Raw genomic sequence first — 23,204 nt, forward strand, 5'->3', positions numbered from 1 at the left:
CAGAGAAGTAGTTTATGTGTACAGCCAGTGCCAGAGCAAGGCAGCTGCCCAAGGCTCCCACTCTACTGCTACTTCCTGCTGTCTTCTAGCTCATTATCAAAGGTGGCAGGCTAAGATCCAAAGCTTAGAATCAATTTTTATTTCTCCCAAAAAGATTATGTTTGTCGAGTTTCTGTTTTCCTAACCTTAAAGTAGTTATAAGATGAACATTAGAGAGTTTAATTATGTTAGTTTCTCCCTACAGTTTGGGAATATGTTAGAATTTTAAGTATTGATTTAGTAATCTGTCATTTTCACAAATACATGCCACTCATTTTCTTTTAGGGCATTTATAATAAATGAAAATATCAACTTTTAAAGAACTGTTTTCCAAGATTCTCACTTTTGAAAAGTCTATTGAAAGGAAAAACATGAAATAGAAGCAAAGCTACATACCACATGCATTTAAAAAATAATTTAATGAATTATTGCATGAATATAAAAAAGTACATATAATTGCACAACTTCCCGAATTTTCACTAACTGAACACACTCAGATACCGAGGATCCAGATCAAAAAACAGAACACTACCAGCACCCCACAGGAATCCCTGCCAACCACACACTACCTGCCAGCATGGCCTCCATGGTAGCTGCAAAGATGAGTCTCATCTGCTTCTGTCTAGTTTCTTCCACTCAGCATCACACCATATTGTTGTAGCTTAATTATCCTAATTACTGTATAGTGTTGCAGTACATGAGTATACTACAATTGAATTAATTAACTAGTTAATTAATTAAATTTTAGTGGTACTGGGGTTTGAATGCAGGGCTTCTGTGCTTGGTAGATAAGTGCTCTACCACTTCAGCTATGCCCCCAGCCCTTTTTTGCTTTAATTTTTTTTGTTGTTATTTTAGTTATTTATCTGAGTTCTTGTCCATGACTGGCCTAAGACCATAAACTCTACCTTTGCCTCCCATGTAGCTGAGATTATAGCTGCGTACCACCATGCCTGGTTTGTTGGTTCAGATTTTCCCTGGGCTGCCCTTAAACTGTTATCCTTTCAATCTTTTCCTCCAAGTAGCTGAGATTACAGGCATGAGCCACTGTGCCTGGCTGTGCAATTTATTTTACGTATTTAATTTTTGATGGTTCTTTGGGCAATTTCCAGTTTTTTACAAATAATGCTGCTGTGAATATTCTAACATATCTTTTAGAACATAGATGTATATATTTTCTTTTGCTATATACCTATCAGAAGAATTACTAGATCACAAAGCATATATGTGTATTTATATTTTCACCTTTAGTGGGTGTTGAATATTTTCCAAAATAGCTGAATGAATTTCAGCATCTTGAGAATTTGCATCTTTGAGATTTGTTGCAAGGGCATTACAAAAGGGCAGGGCAGGAACCTTGCAGAATGTAGAAGCCACTGCCCCTTGAGGTGCCACACAAGTTCACCTTAAACTGTCATGCACTGTCAGGGAGCTCTGCTCATCATCCTCTTCTCTGGAAACCACACATCCCCCCCACCTGGCCAGCAGGTCATTGCAGGGCCACATGACCTTGCCATCCTTGCCATGTGGGGCTGTTGAAAAGGTGGGGACTCTTCTCAAATGGTGACTATAGGCTCCTTCTCCAGAACTTCAAAGTTGAGAGCAAGAAATAATTTCAGAGCCTTTCCAGGTGGCTGGAAGAGTGTAATTTAAACTTGGGAATTCTCAGTTGATCAGCTAAAGAAGGAAATGAAACAGAGGGAGAAGAACAGGGAGATGAGAGGGAGGGAGGGAGAGGAAGAGGAAAGGAAGAAGAAGAAGAAAAGAAGAAGAAGAAGAAGAAGAAGAAGAAGAAGAAGAAGAAGAAGAAGAAGAAGAAGAAGAAGAAGAAGAAGAAGGAAGAAAGAAGAAGAAGAAGGAGAAGGAGAAGAAGAAAAAGAAGAAGAAGAAGTAAAAAATAAGTAGAAAAAGAAAAAGAAGTAGAAGAAGAAAAGAGGAGGAGAGAGAATATAATACAACATGAAGCAGTGAAAGAGGGAACTTCCTCATGGTACTTGAATCTCTAGTTCTCGGCTTTTCTGAGTCAAGGGTGTCTCTTGGGCAAAAGATTCTAAAGATTATCTCTAATCATCATATGGGATTTCTTTTTCTTTGCTTAGGCTAAAACAATTGGCTTTTGCTACCTACAAGCCATGAATGTAAGCACACATGGTATCCCCGTAGGATATGTAGAAATGTTTGCAGCAGGGAGTCTTCTCTGTAAGGGGTTAAGACCCATCAGTTAATAGTATTGGGAATTGATGTTAATGTGACTTATTTGTGCCCTTAAGCTGGTGGGGTCTAGGGACATCTAGGTTACACACTATAAATATTACAAAATCAGAAACCAGCTTTGTTACAAAGTTTGCATTGTCCACAATGTAAAAACAAATGAACTGTTCAGGTATTTTTAACTGTACTTGATACTAGAAAGAAATTTCCCTCAAGGGTCCTCATAGAAGGGACCCCAAGTAATGTGCTAGAAAGAAGTACAATGCTAAGCAATCATGCTTAGTGCATTTGTCCACACATGCATTTCCCCAGCTGGGACCTGTGCTTTAAATGAGCTCTTAGTAAGATCAAAGTAAATAAACAAAGATTTCCTTCTACTAGGTCCAAGAATTACCTCAGAATAAAAAAATAATAATAGAGCAGGTCATAGAAATCAGCCTTCTTAGAGAATTTACTGACCATTGTGCTCTTTAAAGTCATTAGTTAGGTCGGCCACACAAAAAGCTTTGAATCAGAATTCTCCTTCACATGAGTAGAGTGCACTCGAACAGATGGAAGATCAGGCTGCTTGGGATAAAAGCTTACTGAAGAGGATTAAAGGAGGGTTGATTTGGTTTCTACCTGAGGTAATGATTTATTTAGGGACTCTGGATAAAAGTTTGTCTAGTGTTTATAGATTTTTCTACAAAGGGATGAAGACTTAGTACTTAAATATTTGGCCTTTTAAAAAAAATTGGTTGAAAAATAAGTCACAACCAGGCAACTTGCATTGTTTCCCCACATTTATTTTCCTACAAATTTGTCCTCTTTTATTTTATTTTTTGTTTTGGTCACTAGAGTTATCTAGTCATCTACCATAACAATCCTACATGGCTATGGATAAAATTTAAGTTTTCACTTTAAAAAATAAAGTATAATGCATAGTTCTTGTGTTTTGTTTCAAAACAATTAGTTCAATTATTATCATATGTACATAATAAATTTCTTTCTCATACAATGTTTTTTGTTACCCATATGTTTACTGAAGAAATACTATAGAAAAAATATATTATATGCCCATTCTTGTAACAATAGTGAGATTGTATATATATGTAAAATAAATTTGAAGTAATAATATTCCTTTCTCTGAAGGTTGATATTTCCAAGGACCCATCTAGTTCTGTGTGCTTGGATATAACAATATGTATGTGTTTTTTTTTATATTTTTTGAGAGATGAGAACAAAACTTGAATGTACAATCATTTAGTGAAAACATAGAACAGATCTTGCCTGTTCTTTTTTCAAATCTTGCCCCACTTTTCACTGATTTACTTCTTGTGACTGTCTAATTTCTGATTTGCTTCTTTGTGAGTCTTGATTTCAATTACCATAATAGTCCTCTCAGTCATCTGATGAATATAGATATAATGAATGTTTGTCATTGATACCCATTCATTAAACATCTGCTAGTGTCAGTGGATGACGATACCAGAAAATTAACTGTCAGAATTATGCTTTATGATAATCGAACTTTAACCTGGATTTTCTATGATACACTAGGCCTATAAGTCACATCTTTATAGTAGCACCTCCTCAGCACTCCTCTTCTTTTTGAAATATAATGTGCTCTACAAACACAAGTGGACAGACCATTCCCAAAGTAATTAGCTCTTACAACTGAGAGAATCTCTTATTTTGTGGCAGATCTTGAGACACATGAATGTGAAGCCTGCACCACCCTCAGAGGAGGAAGAAGTTAAATATCTCCTGAGGAAAAGCAGCTTTAATTTTCTACTTGAATATAGGCCTTCAGAAAGTTCTTTCAGACCTTGTATTTCCTTTAAGGAAGAGTGAAAGGCCAACAAATTGGCAATCCCCAAATTAAAATTAGTGCTCTCACAAGTTGACCCTGTCCTGCTCATTGTTCCAAATAGCTCAGCATAACAGATAAACAGCAGTTTTAACATCTACATCATGTTATTTAGGTTCAAATGTAATTCCATTCTTAATTTCAATTACAATAATAATCTTCTGGCAGAAAATCAAAGCTCTCAGGGCTGGCTAATTGCACAAATCAACATTTAACCCATTGGTCTACATGACTTTGTGCTCATATAGTTTATGTGGCTTATGTGGCTCCTTTCTGATTCAGAGTACTAAGGAGGGAGCTATATCTGAGATCTGGAGACCTCAACAATGACAAAGTTGTTTTGGGGCAGTGCCATCTCTCTTCAACTTCAAAGTGAAACCTAAGAAGTTTTGTACATGTTTTTTTTTCCTGATCTGATTTGTTCCAATCTGCATCTTCTGATGTACCTTGATAATGAATGAAAGGTCTCTGCCAAGTTTACATTTTTGGGGTACTCAGAATATTCCTAATTATAGAGCTTTACAATAAAGAATGTAATGTACTCTACAAACACTTACAAATGGAGACACTAATTTCTGTCTGGTTGCTAAGAGATCATATCTACATCTTTGTGTATTGGGCAGTGGATCAACTCTACTGTTTTGTAAAACAAGTAATAATCCCAGCATCCTTTATTTAAGTAGGAAGAGCAATTCCAATTGTAACTTAAAGAGTACTTGTTATGAAGTGTTATTGTTTCAGATGCTTTGTTGCTTGCAGGACTATCAGGATCTTCCTTAAACATTGCTTCTGTAAGAGTCTGTGCTCTGTCAGAGTAGTTTGTAATCTCTAAACTGAATTATTTCAGCCTTCTTTGAATGTTTTATAAGATTGTATTAAAATTTTTGGCCAGACAGAAAGGTACTACTTGATCTAACTTCAGCCACTTATGTATTGATCAGTTGGAACACATGATAAAATTATTTCTACAATCTCTACAATGAAAAAGACAACTCTAGGGTGATTCAGGCAGCAGAGAACATCTATGAATATGTGTTTCCATTTTAATATTAGGTGCATGACATTGTACCCTGAGCTTAAAATTATACAACATGAGGATATCTGTAGAGTGTAGAGGAGAAATGTGTTGCTGCTTTTAATTACAAACATACTAATGAACACCGCTCCATTATTCTATGAGTCCATAGGTTATTACGAATTAAATTGCGTTCTCCTCAAATTCTTAGGTTGAAGCCTATCTCCCAATGTGACTATATTTTCAGAGAGAGCTTTGAAAAGGTTAAGAATAAGATACTAACCCAAGAGTACTGGTGTCCTCATATGAAGAGGGAGAGATGCCATGAGCACAGAGAAAAGGCCATGAGAAGACACAGCAAGATGGCTGTAATCTGAGGAAAGGTCTCAGGAGAAACCATCTTACTAACACTTTGATCTTGAACTTTCAACCTTCCTGTGAGAAAATTAACATCTTGCTTAAATCACCCATTTTGTGACATTTGGTTGTGGTAATCCTAGTAAAATAATAGACAAACCAAAGTTACTTCTTAGTTTGCAAGGACCACTTATAAGAGCACAATACACGAGGAGTGTACCATCCAGATATTTAAAATGGTGGTGAGCATAAGGAGCTGTATGTGTGAATGTACGTAAACTTTTGAAAATGCCTGTGTCATATGATTATCTCCACATCTGTGATGGGGAAAAGAAGAAAATGCAGTTTATCATGAGAATTCTTGGGGTATCATGTTGGAAAAAAACTTAAAAATAGAACCAAACATGACAGGACAATTTTTGCTTTCATGTGTAGTTCATAGCTACTCAAGATGAATGCTACTAAGTCTTCAATGTACTTCAGGACACAGCTAATAGAGCTCTTCATAATATTAGCCACTACTTTGTGTATCACAAGTTCTTGCTAGTGCATCACAGATTAGGGATAGCACTGAGCTAAATATTGTAATTTGGAAATAAAGCCCAAGGGAAGTAAATCTATCTTTGAAACACAGTCTCTAAAAAACAATGTAAGCATGGCAAATTGGGGATAAAATCTCACTTTTGTGAAATTTAATGTGTTTATTATTAGGGAACCTAGATTCTGGGTCTAAACATGACAGTTTTGTTGAGGTTTGCCTTCAATAAACCAGGCTAGCATGATAACATCTGTGTAGTTACTACGCTTTTATTGCCTATGTTTTTACCAGATTTTTATGGTAAAATCATGGTTTGCGTATTGAAAGCAATGAATAATCCAGGTCCTAGAGTTTTTAACCTTAGCCAAGATTTTAAAAATCAGTTATAAGCACATTCAGAATGTGTTCGAGAACTGATTGATTCTGTCTATGGTTGTTGGTTATGCTTAAACGTTAATTCTGTCTTACAAGACAGACCTGTACTGTTTCCCGTCTTTATTCTCAAGAAGGAAACAAATTTCAAGCACCTGTTGCTGTTTGTTTTCTTCCATTAAACATATTGCCTTGAAGGGACTTCCACAGCAGTTACTTCTAGAACAAGTGGGCAGAGAAAGGAGGTGAGGCAAAGAAGAGGGTATAAAAGAGGCATCTCTGGAAACTCAACTTTGGCAAGTGGCTTGTAAGCATCTGTAGCCAATGGAAGTTGAGGTGTTGAGGGCAGCTGGGAAAAGTGTGTAGGCTTCACAGACCCCATGCTTGGGGTAGAGAGAGTCTTTGGGGATGACTCAGGTTCTACCTCTGATATTTGCAAAATTCCACTTCTATGTATGTAGTAATATACTAGAAATAACACTTTATATATATTTATAGTTCTTAATATTTTTACTCTTTCCTTTCTCCATCTATGCACTGAGGCCAGACCTTGACCTCAAACTGCATATCCTAGAGTGTTGACATATCTTCTAATTGACTCCACATTAAATCTGCAGAGAGACCCTGAATTCTTACTTGTCACATCTTTTATTACTCTGGAAAAGGTGAAACATTGAATTCCTGAGATTTCCACTCTGACGTAATTTTTTAAATGAGGCCACAGAATGAGATTGTTGGGCACAATACAAGACTGAGGAAGCACACGTCATGAGTTATCTTAAAAATCAGGCTTCACTCACCAAGGATATACCAAGTTTGTCTGGCAATAGGAGAATTTTTAAAGTCCTAAAATGTTTCTCGAACAGAGAGATCTGGAAGAGCACTGAACCATAATTTTAAAATTCAATGCTTTGGTTTAACAATAAGGTAAAATATAATTCATATAAGTATATTTGGGATATTCTGAATGATTACACCTGAACAGGGTCCTGTGATCTTACTGATAGCAGATGTATTGTTGTCAACAGATGAGTCCTATTGTGTGCTAATTAGAAAAATGACCACAGACAATTTAGAAATTATGGGCTTTGCACTTAGAAAGCAACAGATAGCACCAATAGGTATAACATTGAATTGAAAAAACCTGCAAGGAAAACTGAATCTTCAAAAGGCACATATAGTTGTAGGCATGAGAACTCTCTTTGCCTTATGACAGGCAACTTCATTTCCACAAGATATAATCTGTCACGTAGACTGTTAATTTCAATTATATTTTATTATGTTGTAATTTTATTTAAATCAATTTGTAAATCTATTTTGATTTTATAGTTGTCTCATAACTGACAAAATAGTTTATAATTCTTTTTACATATGTATGCTTTAACAATATAATAAAAATAATAGTTTAACACTAGTGGTTCCTTTTTTTTCATTTTTCTTGTGGTGCTGGGATGGAATTCAAGGCCTTGGGCATGCTAGACAAATGCTCTACCACTGAGCTACATCCCTAGCTCTTAAATTGTTTTCCCTTTAAATGCTACATTTTTCTGAAATTTATGAAACAGTGACCTAAACACACAAAATCCTCAAACTAAAGGTAAGCTAGATAGAAATAACTTCTTTTAAATAGTTACTTTTGTGCTGAAAAATAAATGAACTAATGAATAAGAAAGGTGTTTGAAAAAATTTTAATGCTGCGCAAAATATCAGTTATCTGATTATCATTGATAGAAATATCTTCTTGCATAGCTTTATTAGTTAATGAAATAAGGTGTATATTCAAATGACTCAGAAATAAATTACACTGAGCTGTGAAATCATGGAGTTCTCACCAACTAAAACCAACAATAAAAACAGTAGTGAACACATGAAATTAATTCTTTAATTTCTGCAAGTACATACCGTAAGTGGGAAGAATGAGAGATTACTGAAGTTAAAGAGAAATTTCTCCAAGGAAAAGGAAAGAGATACAAGGATTTGAATAGGACTATGTAAGCATGATAATATTTAAAAAATAAAATAGAATGGAAAGAAAGTAAAGGAGAGAGTGTCAAGTAAAAGATTGAGAGAGGGAGAAAGAGAGAGGGAGAGAATGAATTTCAAAATGGAAGTTGTTCCATTTTGAGCAATGGAGATGCCCAGTCTATCCAGTATTCTATTTCTATGTACACTGTCATTTTTCTCACATCTCTGTAGGGTCATTGATAGTATGGTCGACTGACTGCAAAAATATTTCCAAATCTTAACCTTTCCTATATCCATTCTTTTTGGAATGTAGATTTGATGTTCCTTCCATCGAGTCTTGGAATCTGAGGTTGCAGATAGAGTTCAGTGATAGAAAGCTTGCTAGCATGTGCAAAGCTCTGGGTTTGATTCCCAGCACCACTCACACAAAAAAGTCTTAGAGTCTGTCTGTTTCCTCACCACAAGAATCTAAACTACTCCTGTGACTTGCTTCACCAATAAAATTGATAGAAGTAATTGCACCAATTATGAATTTACACCTTAAGGGGCCTTGCATGCTTCCACACTTTTCAACAAAAGAGATGAATGCTAATGTGAGAGTCTTATGCTTAGACACCCTGTTATCAATGTGAGGTGTGTATCCAACTTTTGTTATTTACTTCGTATCCAATTATATTGTAAGTGAAAAGTACTCTGTACTACATCTACTTTCAAGAGTTTATTGTAATTTGTTGTGACCTAAGATAACATTTCATGAATATTCCAAGAAAGGTATGTTCTACCCTGTTAGTGCACAGAACTTAATGTAAATCACTCAAAGACATTATTTATCATTAGTTATGTTGGTCTTCCCTATCTTTATCATTTGTCTACTGGAGATGTCATAGTTTGAAAGAAATTAAAATCTCTTACTATTGATGCATTTCTATTTCTCCACAATCTTTTATTTATGCTTGCTTAGTATTTTTCTTGGTTATGGACACAGATGTTACTTTTATCTTCATTAAATGTTTATTCATTTTTTCCATTATGAAAAGCCATTCTTGACTCATTTAATGCTTTTTTACCTGAATTCCAAGTCATGATCAGTCCATTCTTGTTCATACTTCTTGAGTATATTTTTTCCAAATCTGTTATTTTCAATGTATCTGAAAATGTTTTCTAGTGAAGTATATTTCTTTTAAATAGTATGGAGTTGGGTTTTGTTATTTGATCCAATGTGAAATTATCCTTTATGTATTAGGTGGGTTAAGCCCATTTATGATTTTCTTTAGTTTTTTAAAACATATTTATAATAACTGATTTAACATCTTTGTAAGTCTAATGTCTTGACTTTCTTAGTACCAGTTTCTAATAACTGCTCTTTTTTTTCTTTCCATGAATGGAGCACATTTTCCTGTTTCTTTGTATAATTTATGAGCTTTTGGTAAAAACTAAATATATGGGCTGGAGGCATGACTCAGGTGATTGAACACCTGTCTAGCAAGAGTGAGACCCTGAGTTCAGTCCCCAGTACCACACACACACACACACACACACACACACACACACATACCCCAAAACCAAAAACCACAGAAACATTGAAAATAATATGTGGTAATTCTGGAAAGCAGATTTACTCTTTCTCCAGCATATGTCATTGTTATAGTTGTTCAGTTTGTTTGTTTAGCAAGTTTCCTACGTGAATTCTACAGAGTCTATATTCTTTGCCATACTTGGCCATTAAAGTCTGCTAGGTTAGGTCAGTGGTCAGTTAATGATTGTACAGACTCCTCCTTGAATTTCATTGAACCATAAGTCTCCCAAGCTTTGCCAAGGGATCTATGTATGTTAGATATTTTCAATGTTTGGCAAACAGTTTACAACTCTGCCTTAGCTTTTTCTTCCTGCTTTTACAAAGCCTCAGTGAGTGAAGAGAGCATTCTCAGGTCTGTCTTGAACATTCATTTAGCCTTACACATGCACATAACCTACTAGATTACCAGGACTATATTAGAATTTTTTAAGGCCCCCTATGGATATGTCATTCCTTTGTTTTTTCTTTGAAACTTTTTGGTTAGCCTCTTGTTAGCCCGAAGTAGTAATGATGTCTCAGGCAACTGCCATGTTAAATGATTGCTTCCAACTAATTTTCCCTGTGGGTAGCTGTTAACACAATATGAGAGCTGAATTAGGTAAAAATAAAGACAAGCCCTAAGAATAGAACATTTTTAACAAGTTGCCAGACAGGTGAAATAGTGACAGTTTTCTGGAGTGAGTCTTTGTGGGGAGGAGTTCCAAAAAAATTCCATCTCCAGGGGCTGTTAGCCTATAACTTTTCACAGCTAACATGGTTGTGAGGCTGCCTACTTTTAAGGCTACCATGAAGCTGAGGAGAGAATGATGGAAATAAGGATAAAGAACCACAAAATCTACTGTTCTTATTGAGATTCAGACATTTTTCTTGAATAAACACTCCTTGAGTTATTACAAGCCTTTGGTTGATTTTTAGAGCTCTACAAAGTTGACTTTGGCTACTTTTTTCTAATGTCCTCATTGCTTTTATGGAGGAGTGAATTTTTGAAGGCTCTTGCTCTGCTATTCTAGGAGTCTGTATTGTGTTTTTATAGTTCAAAATAAAAACGAAGGATTCTCACACTGTGGTTTCTCCTATGTTTTTGCTTTGCTTAAATTCTGTAGTAACTCTGAAACTTATGAAGTTCCATACTTTTAGTCAAGGATTTACTTTTATAAGCATTACTCCATGGCAGTACTCTTACGTTTTGTTTCTCCAGTCTCTCGTATAATGGAGATTAGTAACTTTCCTTTCTCCCCATCCTTTCATCTAACATTCAATTTTTTTATTGTTTAAATTAATAAACTTTACTTAGATCTACAGAAAAATTGGGTAGAAAGTATAAAGAGGTCTCACATAGCCCCTATTCCCTCCTGCAACATCCTACACCATCGTGGTACATTTGTTAAAATTGATGAACCTATATTGACACTTTTTTATCACTTAAAGTCCACAGTTTACATTATGATTCACTCTCAGTGTTGCATATTCCATGAGTTTAGATAAGTATATAGTGCTGTGCACCAACCATTGTAGTATTACATGGAATCATTTCTTCTATGGTTCGTGCTTTCTGAAAGTCATGTTGAAGTTTAATCTTCATGTGCCATCTTAAGAAGTTGGGATCAAGAGAACTTCTAGAGGTGATTAGAGCTCTGCCTTTAATTCATGCAACTAACGGATAACAATTCATGCAACTAATGGGTTATCTTAAAAGTAGGTCTGCCATAAGAAGTACTTTGGGTAGTCTTTCTCTCACCATGTTATGCTCTGTGCCACCTCAGGATTATGCCAGCAAGAAAGCTATCACCAGATTTGGTCCTTCAACCTTGAATCAGGACCATGAGCCAAAATAAAACTCTTTTAGATATAACAGACCCAAAATGTGGTATTGTGTTATTAGTAACAGAAAATGAATTAATATAGTTTCACTACTCTAAAAATTCTCTGTGCTCTGCCTATCATCCCTTCCTCCCCCAACCACTGACAATCACTAATCCTTTTACTACCTCCATCATTTTGCTTTTCTTAGGATGTTGTATACTTAGAATCATAAAGTATGTAACCTTTTCAAATTGGCTTTATTCTTTTAGTAATATGTATTTAAGTATCTCCTTTGTTTTTTCATGGTTTGAAATCTCATTTCTTCTTAGCACTGAATACTAGTCCATTGTTTGGATATTCAACAGTTTATTTGTACATTCACCTACTGAGGGACATCCTGGTTGCTTCAGTTTTTGGCAATTATGAATAAAGCTGCTATAAGCATCCAGGGTTTTGTGTTAACCTAAGTTTTCAACTCCTTTCTATCAGTACAAAGTGTTCATATTGCTGGATCATACAGTAAGTATGTGCTATTGTATTAGAAGCTGACAAATGCCTTCCAATATGGCTGTATCATTTTTTCTTCCTCCAGCAATAAATTAGTTTTCATTATTCCACTTCTTTGTTAGCATTTGATGTTTTTAATTGTTTGGATGTTGGTCATTCTCATACATACAGTATTATCTCACTGTAGTTTTAATTTGTAATCTTCTGTTGATATATAATGTTTAACCTGTTTTTATATGTACTTGGGTTTGAATGCCTCCACTACCTCCAAATTAAGTTTTGAAATGTAATTGCCATTATAACAATATTGAGAGATGGTCCCCTTAAGAGGTGATGAGGTCATGAAGAAGCTTGCCTCCTTAGTGGATAGATGCTGTTATCAAATGAATGGGTTGGTGATTAAATGGATGAGTTGGCCCGATTTTTTGTCTGATGCATGCAGGCTCACTTGCCCTCTACCATGCTATGACACAGTATGAAGATCCTTACAGATGCCAACACCATGCTCTTAGACTATGCAGGCCTCCAGAATTGTGAAAAGAATAAATTTCTATTATTCATAACCTACCCAGTCTGTGATATTACTTGCTACCTGTAAATCTTTGATGAAGTTTTTGTTTAGGTATTTTCCCCATTTTTTAACTGGGTTCTTCACTTTTTTATTGTATATTATAAGGAGTTCTTTGTATATTTTGGATAGCAATCCTTTACCATATTGGTCTTTTGCAAACATTTTCTTCCAGTTTGTGACTTGTCTTCTCATTCTCTTCACTGTGTCTGTCACAGAGTAGAAGCTTTTCATTTTAATGAAGTCCAACTTAATTATTTCTTTCATGGATTATGCCTTTAATGTCATGTAATCAGACAACCCAATTTAATTAATAATGTTATCTTTCATAATGCTTAATTTTTCTATTAAATAGACTTAAAATATCAATTACTTGGTTCATTTGCTCCAAATGCTTTCCTTTTATGTTCAGCTATTTTAAAGCAGGCAAAAGGGAAATCTGTTTAAGCTCTCTTCTTCATTTTCCTTTTCTTTCCCAATTTTTCTTAGCTGTGTCATTTCTACACTGCCAGCATTTGTAAAATTTATATTCTATTCAGTTACACTCAGCTCACATTTGTTTTTGATTTTTGAATTGCATTTGAAAATGTTCTGTGATTGCTACCAACACTTTGTCATAATTCCTGGACTTCAGTTGGTGGAGGCTTGTCTTCTAACAACAAAGAGTTTGAAAAATATTTTCTGGCTTCCTCTCTGTTCAAAACTGTTCATTTGTCCTTAAAGGATAATTTGGCATAAAATCCTCACTTCACATTTTTCTTCCTTGAGAATCTTATAGATGTTGCTTTACTACTTCTGGCATTGGAGAAGGCAGGGAGAAGTCTGAGGACTACCTAACATTTTTTTCCACTATAAATTTCTTGACTATTCTGCTTACAGTTCTTTTCTTAACTTTAAATCCAACATGTTTACTGGATGTGTCTTAGTGTTGACTGTTCTGGATTAATATTCCCTGGCACAAAATGTACTCTTTAAATATATAGTTTTAAGTCATCTTTTATGTTAAGGAAGTTTTCTTGAATTGTACATTTAGCAATTTTTTTCTCTTTCATTAAGTTCCTCTTGAAAGCCTCTGTGAACTAAATTGAATCTCCTTTACATCTGTGTATAGCTATACCTTTTCCCTCTGCCACAGGGGTTATATGTGTTGAAGCTCAGCTAAATGTAAAATAACTTTCATTCCTATTCCAGCCATTTTCAGATGTTTGGGAAGGACATGCAATGAAACATATTTATTTTATAAATAATATAAAGCATAACTAATAATTATATAATATATAAACATACATGTGACTAAGGACTCAGTCCAGAAATTTTCCCATGTCAGTACATGTATGAAATGTTTCTACACACAGTTAATTAACTGTTGCATAGTGTTTAGTTTTATGAGTATATAATAATTTACTGAACAAAATCTCTACTTAAGGACATTTAGGTTATATCCAGATTTTTCCAATTATATTTTTATACCTTTCTTATTTGTATAAATATTTAAGCATGTTAAAATTTTATAAATGGCATTGCTAAGTCAATTTTTTTTGGCAATGCTGAGGTTTGAACTCAGGATCTCATGCTTGCTGAGAACTTGAGCCATGTTCCCAACCCTTTTTTGGTTTTTTTCTTTCTTTTTTTTAGATAGGGTCTCTCATTTTTCCCAGGGCTGGGCCTGGAATGATCCTCCTATCTATTCCTTCCTATTTTGCTGGGATTGCAAGTATGTGCCATGACACCTAGCCTCTAAATCAAATTTTTATTTGTGTGAATATATGTGTGTGTGTGTGTGTGTGTGTGTGTGTGTGCAAAAGGGCATTTTTATGACTTGAACAAGTAAGATAGGGAGAAATTTAGATTAGGAAGCAGAGAGGGACAGAATAACCAGTTGATGCAGACCTTATAGGCCATTGTAAAGACTATTATTAATCTCTTAAATCTTACTTTCGTAGTTTGAGCTGTTATATCAGAATAATATGGATTCGGTGGCTTAAATAATAAATATTTATTTTTCATAGTTCTTGAGGTAAGCCAGGCTTCAGCACAACTGGTGTCTGGTGAGGACACTCTTTTTTCTTTATAGAGAGCCAACTTCTTAACTTCATGTGGTGTAGAGAACAAGAATGGCCCTTCCTTTTTCTTTGAAGGGCACGTATCCCATTATCGAGGATCCATCCTCAAGACCAAATCCGATTCGAACAATATCCCAAAGTCCCAACCTTTAAGTATCATCACCTTGGAGATTAAGGTTTGAACATTTGAAAGTCGGAGACATAGGCATGTAATCCATAGCACTTGCTAATGTGGGAGATAAAAGAAGATTCCTCATTACATATGTACTACCCATTTCTATGTCTTTTATAAATTGCTTCTCTTTTCCTATGTTTTCTATTAGGTTGTTTAGCTCATTCTTTTTGGTTTGTAAAATCATTTTTAAATATTTGCCTTTTTGTCTCCTGCATGTCAGTGCAGTTTCATTATCATTTTTTTCTTTTCTGAAGAAACTTAAGATGTCTTATCTACTTGTGAATTATGCTTAAAACAAATCTTTGGAAATTAATTATGGAATAGTTTAGATGTATTATTTGCTTTGCCATGTTTATCATCACAGTACCTGGTTTCTAGGTAAGTAATTACTAAATGTATTTTGAATGAAATTAACATATGTGTTTGCTAGATTTTTAGTTACTGATCTGGTTTAGACTTTCTGGTTATTATTTATAGTATCCAGAGCAATGCTCCTTCTGTCAAAAACTTTCCACTTCTTAATCCCAGATATTTGTAAATATGTTACCTTACCCTTATATAGAAAAAAAATGAAGAAAAACAAAATACATTACCCAAACAAACAACCCATTTTCATGTATGATTCAGTTAAAGATCTTGAGATAGAAAGATTATTATGAATCATCTAGGTGAGCCATATCACAAATGTCCTCCTTATAATAAGGAGACATCAAGATCAGAGTCACAGAAAGAGTTATGAGAACAGAAGCAGACATCAAGAGGAAATTAACTTGATAATGTTATGTTTCTGGCTTTGAAGATAGACAGGGGATCTATGAAATAAGAAACAGCAGTAGCCCATGGAAACTAGAAAAGGCAAGAGAATGGATTTTTTTAGTAGAACTTCCAGAAGGAATGCTGCCCTGCCAACCCAGACTTCTGACTTCTAGAACTTGGAGATAATAAAATTGTGTTGTTCTAAGCTTGTAATAATTTCTTACAGCAGCAATAGGAAACTAATACATTATTCTACTACTGACTTGGATTAATCGCTTCATTACTTGGTTTATCAATTTCCTCATTTATAGTATGAAACTTCTACATATTATTAGTGTTTAGATTCCTGATGGGTAATCACCCTGAAGGATTGCATATTTTGTGTATAGAAGTGGAACTCAGATTCATCACTCTCCTTACTTTATCTCTCAAAGGAAGGAGACAACATGTTCAGTTTAATGCCCTCATGGAATTTATAGCACATGTGTGTTTGGCTCTGGTATACATTGCTCACTCTTTTTGGCTTGGTTACTAAAAGGTTTGTAGACTCACACAGGGAACAAGGATCTTTGCCATCCCAGAACAAGCCCAAAAGAGAGTGCCCAGCTGAGAACAGGGTAAAGAACAGGGCACAGTACAGGCAGTGTAGACAGCTAGATAGCTCTCAGTGGAAGCTCTGGACAGACTGACTTCCCTAGCCTCTGAGGGCTTTCTGCTGTGAGATCATTGGCTGTGTTAAATGGGCTATTTATTCAGTCTACACAGCAGGACATGGGTACTGTCAGTTGATTTTAAGAGCTTGTTTTTCATGCCAAGGTTACAGTCTGAAATGAAACAATCCATAGATGCCTCATCTGCCTGATAGTGTATTCAAGGGTTGTCATAGAGCAGTATGAAAATACTGCTTAAAGTATAAAATATATGACATTAGACGAATTGAGCAAGCTACCTGGATTTATCTGCAACATGAACTATGAAAGATGAATGACTTGATAAAACTATGCTGCTGAGGAATCGAGCAAATAAAATGAAATGTTTTTAGGACATAGATGGGATGGCAGATGCAAGACTACAGCTTGCCATAAATATCATCATCCCATGGTTGAAGTTTTAAGCCTAAAGATTTCTGAATACAAAGAGAAAATTTGTGTAAGATGAGAAATATCAGTAAGAGATCTTATCTTCCTGGGGCCAAGGATAACATTTTGATTAAAGTGACGTAACTATTAGGTCCAATACAAAATACATTTTCTGTACTTTTTCTCTGAAAGCCTCATAGTATCTAGAATTAGTTTTTCATTCCATAGCTCATAGTACACATCCATGGTTGAACACAAGATGTCTAGTTTCTGTTCTTTCTGATTAGTGAGACAGATGTGTCAATTATATGGGTGTACTGTGGTTATTTACTGGTGGTTTCAAATGGTCTGACTCAATGGTATAGACTGAGTGTTTTCCATGCTCCTTTCAGAGTGATACATAAATGAACAACTGAACACACCGAGTTTACCTTTGATTTACATTTGGGACTATGAAAATATGGTAAAACAAAAATTGGTATTGTGATGGCAATTAACTTATGAGAAATTCATACTATCATTGGGATCGTTGAGCTTGCTAACTACAGTAACTAGTTAGTTGAGTTTACTAACTACAGCCAATGTGTTTTTCTATTTCTTCTGATCTGTTGGGTCAACTGTATTTCTCAAAGGAATAGTAACAGTCTCTTTGCTTCCTAGGATCAAAGGCCACATGTGGGACTTGTCAACATTTTGCTGAAAGCTTTGTTAAAATAAAATAGGCCATTATCTAATCTGTATGGAAACTCTGGGGGTGGTAAGAAGAAGCCTTTTCTTACTTGGGAAAAATTAATGTCTTTTTGGTTGCAATAGAGTATTCATTTCTTCTTTGACTCATGAACAATTCAATGTACACGACCTAATCAGTCTGAAATAATGTTTAGTTTTAGAGTATTGTTAATGAGAAATGACTTTAGTAATTCTTTGAATATAGTTTTTTTATATTATTAAAGAAACATATTTAAAGAAATTGTCTTCTTTCTTTTCAGTGTTTATTTACCAAGCAATGCAACAATAGTCAAATGGACCTTCATCTCCTCCTAAGCCACAGTAAACAATGATCTCTGAAGGTAATCATTTATTTGAGGAGACCATACGCTACTGTTCAATGGAAGTAACTCACTCTTCTTTACCCTTACCTCATGTGAACTACCACTCCTTTTAGCACTATAGCTCATGCTTTGTGCATGACTTATGTTTAGGTGATGGAAGTCTTTAGCTAATTATGCAGCAGTCTTCTCCAAAAGAATCTCAACAAAGTGCTGATTTGAGTACCTGCACTGATGAATTTCCCAGGAATGTCATTGTGGTGTGTAGCAAAAAGCACCAAAATAGAAATCCAGAGGGTAACCAGTTTATCTTTACTCTTGTACTGATCATATGGTCATGTACGGATCTTCTTCCCCATAGAATGGTGATAACACATATGGCCTACCAACACACAGGGCAAACTATGGTACAAACTAAATCAAAATGTGTAAGTGACTTTACAGTCCAGAATGTACTGAACAAGTGTAAGATATTACTTGTATTTGATTCTGTGGATACTTTGTCTACCTGATCAGTGTTTCAATGCTGCCTGTATCAATATCTCATCCCAAAAGGAATAGCAAGAGCCCCCTCCTTTGCCACCAGGGGACAAAATAATTCTTAAAGCTAGTGTTTTCCATTCAAATTACTCATTCATACCTCCTCCTCCAGTTCCTGTTGTATGCATAAGCACTACCCTGGGGAAGTGACCTACTTGCTTCACCACACACCAAGCTTTCCTCCCAGAGTACCACCCCAAGACATAGGAGAGTAGCTTGCTCTCCCACACTCATGCCCAATCATTTCATTGTCCACTTGCTACACCCACGGTGTACTCTTCACCACTGCTTTCTTGTCCCTGTGGCCTCTTAATTGTGTTCCCATGTCTTGAAGATACCAGCATAATTTCCCTTTCATAAACAGTGTTCTCAGGATGTAGTTTATTTGCCATGACTCAATATGAATTCAAGTACTTCTAACAATGTTGTTTGTAAACTAGGAGCTGGAGTTGATAATGTCAAGAATGACTATTTTTTTTTACCATGCTCAGCCCCCAGACAGGAACTAACCATGAAAGGAAATTGCAGAGAAAATGGAATGGGATTCAGAAGAGATATAAGAAGATGAAATCATGGGACAGAGAATACAGCCTTTTAGGATGGGTTAAACTAACTAGAATTATTTTAGCCTAAAGGTGAAGTACACAAAATATAGGCCAGATGTTCTCCATCTCCACAAAAGAGAGTAGCAGGGAAATATTTTTAGATGTAGCAAGAGGGATTTAGGTTAGATATAAAGAAGAATTTCTTAATAATGTGGGTTGTTAAATATTGGGTGGGTTTACAAAGGAAATTTGTGGAATTTCCTTCTATGCATTCTTTCCATATTTGTATAGATTCTGTTTGTGTAGAATGGTTTAAATAAAGTGTTCACAACTTTTCTCAAATGTCTATACATTCACTTTTGCAATTAGACAATAGACTGGAACTTCAGTAAATATTTCTCAGTCATGACTACTTCAGTATCTTTAAATAATTTTGGGTAGGTTTCTTTTGGTTCATTTTTTAAAAAATTGTAGTAAACATAAAATACCATTTAAACATTTTAAGTATATAATTTATGACACCTTGTAAACTGTATTCTGCTTTTTGTTCCTATGAATTTGAATTTTGGAATGTTTTGATGGTCACCCCGCAAAATGATCTCCACCCACCTTCCCAACATAGAACCTAAAGTAGTTCATTTCCCAACTCTTCTGCCATTAAGGTGAGGACATGGGACCTCTGTTCTCATGTCTATCAGATATGCCCTTAGCCAGAAATAAGTTCCATGAAGAAGCAGCAAGCAAGTGGGATCTGTTTGATTGAGGCAGGGTTGCAGAGATTAGGTGATGGTAACAGTGACTTTATGATTTGGGTTTAGAGAACATGGTACTGTGGTTGGTGGGCTAGAGGCAGTTTCTTCATTGTGACTGAGATTTGGTTGTGATGCTGAGGTGAAGCAGATCCTGTACCAGGATTGTCTTCTGCTGAGAAGCTGGAGTTATTCCTGAAATCTTGGGTCGGATTGTGTCTTCCTGAAAATCTACAAGCTACTCAATATGCTCTAATAAATTCCTTCCTACTTACACCAACTACAAAGGACTTTGTCGTGTGCTTTTAAAAAAGTCTGACCAACACAGGGTTGTTTGGATCCCTGTATTGATTTCTCGAGGAGATAATTTTCCCTTCCTTTGGATGAGGGAAGGAAGTGACTTGTACTCAGGAGAGCCAGACAGTGGATATAACCAGGGAGAGTTCCCTCCCCTTATCCTGCAGCCTCTCCACCACACCTTGATATGGCTGTGAGTGTGTTTGGGAGCTTGAAGTAGGGAAGGCTCAGGATTCCGAAATGGGAACAATAGAAGACCATAAAGAAGTCACCATCTTCTTCACAGGGACATTCTGAGTTAGTCTACCTCATAGGCTTTGTTGTGCCACTTGTACATGCACAAAGCAGTTAGTCTCTATTTGAGATCTTCAAAAACTACCTTCGTCTAATAAACAATTCCCTTCCCACGGAGTGTAAGGAAGTGAGCCTGTTTTATGTGGGAATGAGGATGTATCTGGGAGGCGGTGAAAAGGGGAGTGGAGAAGGAAGTTCTCTCCTCTATAAATGGTGATCATTGGCTCTACACAGTGGAGGCTAAACTACATGTTCCCATTGACTTCTCCATACCAAATTGCCAAGGTACTGTTGAATCTCAGAATTAGTTTACTTGCTCTGTGTAGATTCATGAGTACTTCTAAGCAGTCTGATGGGCAGGTCTTCCACATATTTGTAGTCCTTATGATGTCTTACATTGTCCCAACATGGGAAGGCACTTAATCTACATTCAGTTCCTAACTAAACTATGCAGATATGAGTTTATATGTATGTTGGGTTACAATCTCTGCTAAATCTCAGTACCTTTTAAAGTTAATCCTATGTTGTGTTTTTGTACTTCTTTTTTTAATTGTGTTTTTTAATTTTATTTTATCATTTTTGCATTTACTTACATGTGGGTACATTTTGGGCTACTTGCTACTTCCCCTACTCAGAACCTGTTTCAACCCTCTTGTTCTCTGACTTTATTGATGAGAAAACATAAGAGATAATAAAACAAAAACAGTTTTTTGCTAGTTTGAGATAAAGATAGATATACAGAGAGATTCCTAGTGTTGTTACCATACATATATGTATTACAACCCACATTGGTTCATCTCTACTAGATCTCTCTACTACTTTCTAATCCCCTTCCCATAGTGGCCTCTGCCAGTTTAAGGTTGCTATATTCACTCCTATACAATGAGCACATCAACCACATTCAAGTTTTTGGTTTCCTTCCCTTTCCCTATCCCTCCCATGTGTGGTCTCCCCTTAGTGTGTGAACCATGTCCAATAATATTTCTGCATTTGTTTTAGATCTATAATCCTCATATGAGGGAGAACATGCTTTGCTAGTGACCTAGAGTTGCTGTTCAGTTATCACGTGTTAGGATTTATTAGCACCTACAAAAAGAAATTTTAAAAGGTAGACTGAAAAAAAAATCTTTATTTATTTTAGGAAGCCAGGAAAGATTCATTGTAGCAAAGCAGGACAAAGGAGGGAAAAACAGAAATGGAGAAAAGAGCACCCACAATGACCCTCAGGAGGTGGGAATTAAGAGGCTCTGAAAAGAAATCTTTTGAGACTGTTGTGTGATAGTAATAGCAAGCATGTGTATGGGGTGACTTTGAAAGAGGCTTTATGCACATTAATTCATTTAACTTTCAAAATTTTCTGATTTTGCTAATGCAAACATTGAGGCACAAAGAGGTTCAGTGATTTACTGAAGTTCACACAGCTCATAAATGCTAACAGACAGATTGAATCTCAAGTAGTCTGGTTCTAGAATCTGAGTTTCCAACCCCTGTGCAGATTGTGTTATAGATAAAGAACTAGAAATTCATGAGGTTACATGGATGTCACAGTAACGGACATCTCCAGGGCTCAATATCCGGGCATTTCAAAGAGCAATGAATTTTTTTTTGTTGTTGTTGTTCCTTACTTGTCTTTGGAAACTGACATTTGTATAGCACTCCACATTTTCTTGCATCTTTCCTAATACAGCTACTTTGTTATATATAGTCCTGTTGTTTGTATAGATGTAGGTTTTTTGTACTGGGGTTTGAACTCAGGGTCTCATGCTTCCTAGTAAGGTACTATACCACTTGAGTTACTTGGTCAGCCCTTTTTTCTTCTTTGAGACAGAAGCTTGTTTTTTTTTTTTTTTTGCCAAAACTGGCTTTGAGCCAACATCCTCCTAATCTCTGCCTCTGACATTGCTAAGATTACTAAGATTACAGGTAAAACACTGGGCACTAGGCCTTTGTTATATATTGACTTAGGTGTATGGTGATTCATGATATCCATTATCACATCCAGATCATATCCAGTCTTCACACTAGCCCTGTGATATAGACACAGATGAGATGCTACTTAAAAATATAAATACATTAAAATCAAACTAATACTTTCAAATGATAAAACGTCAAAAAACATTGAACTAATCTTGAAAAGCAAATCTACTACTCACTAGAAGGTGACCAGGAAGATGACAGTTTAAGGTTATCATGGGCAAAAAGTTAGTGAGATGCCCTCCCCATCTCAACAAATAAGCTGCACATTGGGGTGTGCACCTGTGATCCCAGCTGTATGGGAGGAATGAGTAGGTGCATTGAAACCTGAGGCTGGCCCTAAACAAAAACATGAGACACTACTGAAAAAATAACTAAAGCAAAAGAGGATGTGGCATGGGGTAGAGAACTAGCCTAATAAGCACAAGACCCTGAGCATCTCAGTGCCATTTCATAAAAGCAACCTATTTTAAATTTCTTGTTTTACTTATTCAAATGGTTACATTAATAGCTTTAAAGTTTAGATTTTTACATCTATGTCTTGGTTTATGATGTTTAGACACTTACTGCTATGAAGAATGAGAATTTATCTCACTGTATTCTTTCTTCCATTCAATGTTTATTATTTCATATGTAAATGACAAATATTAATGTTTTTACTTTCTTTTATTGAGACACAGTTTCAATATGTAACCCAGGCTGGCCTCAAAATCACGATTCTTCTGCCTCCTTGTCCTGAGTGCTGGAATGTTTTACTTTCTTAACAGGGGTTATCTTTATTACTTTAAGCTGTATATATCTCTAATTTTTTTGTTTCAACTGTACCTGGAAACCTTTCTAAGTAAGAGAAGATTTTGGTGCACTACATATTCATTTTCTCACT

The sequence above is a fragment of the Castor canadensis genome, chromosome 6, assembly GCF_047511655.1.
Source record: "Castor canadensis chromosome 6, mCasCan1.hap1v2, whole genome shotgun sequence".
NCBI classification, from domain to species: Eukaryota; Metazoa; Chordata; class Mammalia; order Rodentia; family Castoridae; genus Castor; species Castor canadensis.